Raw genomic sequence first — 5,101 nt, 5'->3', positions numbered from 1 at the left:
AGAGAGAGGGATGCAAAATTTGAGAGACTATTGAATACTGAGAATGAACTGAGGGTTGAGGGGGAAGGAGGAGGGGGGAAAAGAGGTGGTGGTGATGGTGGAGAGCACTTGGGGGGAAGAGCACTGGGTGTTGTATGGAAAACAATTTGACAATAAAATATTATGGAGAAAAAAAAACCTAACCTCTCCATAACACACATATTTTAAAAACAGTGTTATTTTAAGATAAAACAAATTAACAACAAAAACACACTTTACATTGGAACCAGGCTCATCCTTCATGCAGAACCACACAGATATAATAGACACAATCAGAGGGGCAGAGTTTTCTCAGCTCTGATTATCCCCTCTCATATTTAAACCCTCCAGATTAGTCTAATTTCTGCCCTATATTGTGAAAGGCTCCCCATCCCTTTGAAGTTTCATTCTCTTTAGTGATCCTTGAAGGCCTTTACTTCTACAAAAGAACCAAGCAATTGGGTTTACTATCTACTAAATCTATCAGTCAGAATGAGGTGAATGGTGCCAAATTCCATTAAATACAATTTCCCCAAAAAATCTTCCTCAAAAACTTAGTGTCTTAAAAGACTATGTCAGTTGGACTCTAAGAAATATTCTTAGCTCATCATTCTTTCTTATAACTTTCTGAGTACCTTAAAAACTAATTATAGGAGCCTTGATTGACATACCAAACCCATTCCTGATATCACCTGAAAAATGTCAGGTAGTTATGGATTAATAAGTAGAGAGAGTACTCACTCACATCCCTCAGTTTTAGGTGTTTCATCTGATTATCCTGAGACAAAATCTTATCAGAAGTGTGGTAGCCACAAGAGACAAGAATACATACATAGTATCTTCAAATAGCTTCCTTGGTCCCTAGAATCTCTGACAAGACCTCACAGCTGAAAGCCAATTTTTATATGTCACTACTGTTATATACTCATATGTTGAATCAATGGTCTTGAAAAGATCTTATAATAACTACCTTCCTTTTGAGGAAATAAATACAAACATTAGATTCATTTTTTCATCAGGAAGAAAAAACAGAAGATATAATGCCCTGGTGTCCTTCAAAAATACATTCTGGGCATGTCTGAGTGGCTCAGTTGTTAAATATTCAACTCTTGATTTCAGCTCAGGTCATGATCTCACAGTTTGCGAAATCTAGCTGTGTGTCAGACTGTGCTAACAGGGCAGAGCCTGCTTCAGATTCTCTCCCTCCATCTTTGTCCTCTCCCCCCAAATAAATAAATAAAGATAAAAAATATATTTTGTTATTATAAACTCAGTTTTCCTGAAGATTCTTATTATGTTATATACAGATCTTTCTTATCCACAGACTTGACACTATTCTGTCTCTCATTTAAAACCTTGATTTTATAGGGGCACCTGGGTGGCTCAATCAGTTAAGCATTTGACTCTTGATTCCAGCTCAGGTCATGACCTCATGGTTTGTGAGTTTAAGCCCCATGCTGGGCTCTGCACTGACAGTGAGAAGCCTGTTTGATATTCCCTCTCTCCCTCTCTTTCTCTCTCTTTCTGCCCCACTTACCCTGTCTGTGCTCTTTTTCTATTTCTCTTTCAAAATAAATAAATAAACTTTAAAAAGAATTTTAAAAGTTAAAAAAATAAAACAATTTATCAATTAAGCAAGTACTGTACATATAGCAATAACCTACTTAATAACTGATTGACTGATTAATCACATTCTTTTTCTTATGAATTGCAAATATTATTATTATTATTATTATTTTCAGTGTTTATTTTTGAGAGAGAGAAAGACAGAGACCAAGCCCTAATTGGGGATAGAGAGGGAAGACAAAGAATCTGAAGCAGGCTCCAGGCTCTGAGCTGTCAGCACAGATCCCAACATAGGCTCGAACCCACAAACCATGAAATCATGACCTGAGTCGAACGAAGTCAATGCTCAACTGACTAAGCCACCCAGGTGCCCCAAATTTCAAATATATTATAATGGGCCATGGATCTAAGATTTTGAGTAAATATAAACAAATAATATTTTAAAAAAACAAGTAAAATTATATATTTTACTTATAGAAGTAAAAATTTATATGTTTAATTTCTTTTTAAAATAACATGGAAGTGCATTCTACTCTAGGAATATTGTCATGTTAACTATCTTCTCTTCCTTCTTCAACTACAACAACAAATGAGCAAAAATATCTTCCACTTTGAAAAACATTCAAATAAAAAATTATATAGTCATATATTTTTATTAACTTCTTTAACTAAACATAATATGCTGACATGGTAGGAAAGTAAGGAAAATCCCTAGAGACCAGAAGATGACAAGAAAGTACAAGTACAAACTACTAACTGAAGTTTGAAGTGCACTGTCACCTTTGTTCATCTGATCCTCAGATCAGAAGTCTTTAAAATACATTATATGCTCCTAGATTACTCTAAATCCAATAGATGTGGATGGACACCGACTACAGCCTTAAGCAAATCAGTTTCCACATTAGCTTCTATCAGTATGTTTTTTAAAAATTTGTCTTTGTGGACGGCTCAGTTGGTTAGGTGTCCAACTCTTGCTTTCAGCTCAGGTCATGATCTCATGATTTGTGAGATCCAGCCCCATGCAGACTCTCTGCTGATGGTGTGGAACCTGCTTGGGAGTCTCTCTCTACCTCTCTCTCTCTCTGCCTCTTTCTTTTTCAAAATAATTAAATAAACTTAAATTCATCTGCCTGAAACTTTGCATGTGGTCAAGATCCCACAGCATTATCATTTCTAGTGTTCCTCTTGCCCTTTCTTGTTACAATTCTCCCACTTTTCAAAAAAAAAAAAACCACTTTTTTAAAAGTCAAAACTTTAACAAAACTGAATTTGATTGCATTCCATTTTCCAAGTATATACACAAAACTTTATGTTTATGAAACGGAGGTAGGGAAGAGAAAAATGAAAGAAAAAAGAAAAGATCTGAACCAAAGCAAATATTTAAAAAGGACAGTCCAAAATAATCTTGACTACACAGTTCCTATAATCACAGAACTGCCTCAGCTGCTTCTTTTGCATGATTTCAAATAGAAGGTAAAAAATTTCTCACTTTATGTCTGACATAGCAAAGTGATATCTTTGATTCAAAAAACACATATCAGAGATAAGTTAGTTTAGGCACTTATTGGGACTTACAAAAGGAATTTTCATTAAATCTTGGCACTGAAAAATTCTCATGTGTTTTTTTTTAACTTGGGAGCAAGTTGGCTCACTATCACTGGTCACCTGACTGCTTGCTTATTTGTGCATTATGTACTTACTTGTTTTATATTAATCTATTTGGAATACATTGAGGATTCTACTATAAATAATGTACTTAACAGCAATCTTTAATTCATGTTTGGCAAGCCCTGAATTTATTGGTGGCACATCTAGACTCTTGCCATTTTCTGTTAATTTCCATTGACACTTACTTTATTCTACCAATAAGTCATACTCATCTATGAGTACATGAATTAATTTAAGAGACCTATATATCTCATTAAGTAATACATTTCCAGTAAAATTTTATTTTTCATGTTTTAATCAATTGTGTACTATTAATAATTTTGGAGTAATTTAATACAAAGGAACTTGGTTAACATTTAGAGCTTTAGAGGAACTGAAAAATCAATTTTAATTTATAAATATAATTTAGTTGAAGGGAATATGATAGGCCACAAAAAACGTTTTGTAGAGGCTGCTTTCAGGCAATGAAATGCTTGAGCAATGGAGAAAAGACCCATTAGGTGACCACCTCACAATAGCCATAGCCCCTAACTGACCAATGGGCTTACAACCTAGCACTATTACCAGAAACAGAAGAATCCCACACATCACCATACCTCCTCATCTTCCCCCTTCAAAAACAGCCTTTACCCACCGTCTCTCTGCTGACAGCTTCTTTCTATTGTCCTCCTTGCCACTTCTGTGTAGTGTATTCAATAAACTATCTCTTTTGCTCTGCCTCTGGTGAATTATTTCACCTTCTATGCCACTGGCTTCCATTTAATTGTCGCCCCACATTTGGTGGTCCCCATTCCATCGAGAGACACCCCATTTAGGCACCACAAATTTGTGCATAAAATATAACATAAGATAAATTCCTATGTAGGAGTTGTCATGCAAAAATATGAGCTGTTTAAGGGTTGACTGAAAATGACCCAAGTTACTCTCACATGATTGGTTGGATCATGAGATAAGTAGGATTCTTTCCTTCTTTTCTAAGAAACATAGATTATATCAGAAATGAGTTTCCAATGGGAAACTGTGTCTTTTCCACCCCTTAGAAGAGTCTACAATTCTTTCAGATGAGCAGCTGGTATTCCAGAATCTTTTTTTTTTTTTTTTTTTTGTAAAATGCTGTCATTCAAATACAGACTTGCAGGTATGCATGTTATTCATGTGACTCTTCACTCATAATGTTGCATTTTCCTCATAAGAAGAGAAATGGGAGAGAATGTCCATCAACTGGAATACAATCCATATTGCATGTCCAGCACAGCACTCTGTCTGCTGAGTAGGATAGTGGGAACATAGGGTCTCAGGTATTCTCTGCTGCTGACACTGGTCATGGTAACTTCCTCCAGATAAAATTTACTGTTAATCCACAGCATAGATTACCAAATCTTTGCACAACAGGTAGGGCTACACGTGAGATCATCTTAGTGTAGTAAATAATGGAAAATTTATGAATGTTAAAATATAACATTATAGGGTTGCCGGGGTGGCTCAGTTAGTTAAGTCTCTGACTTTGGCTCAGGTCATGATCTCACGTTTGTGGGTTCGAGCCCTGCATTGGGCTCTTTGTTGACAGCTCAGAGCCTGGAGCCTGCTTCAGGTTCTGTGTCTCCCTCTCTCTCTGCCCCTCCCCCTCTCATTCTGTCTCTCTCTGCATCAAAAATAAAACATTAAAAAATTTTAATATAACATTATAATATACTTTTATATTATATGTATTATATATAATATACATTTATATAATATATATTTTATATTATATTTTATAATGGTGGGTATTGACTCAGATTCTACTGAACACATTTAGAAGGTAACTGTGTCATTCTAAAATTTCAATATTATAACACAACAGATTATG

This window comes from Suricata suricatta, chromosome 7 (genome assembly GCF_006229205.1).
Source record: "Suricata suricatta isolate VVHF042 chromosome 7, meerkat_22Aug2017_6uvM2_HiC, whole genome shotgun sequence".
Classification (NCBI taxonomy): Eukaryota; Metazoa; Chordata; class Mammalia; order Carnivora; family Herpestidae; genus Suricata; species Suricata suricatta.
This window is presented reverse-complemented; position numbering follows the sequence as displayed.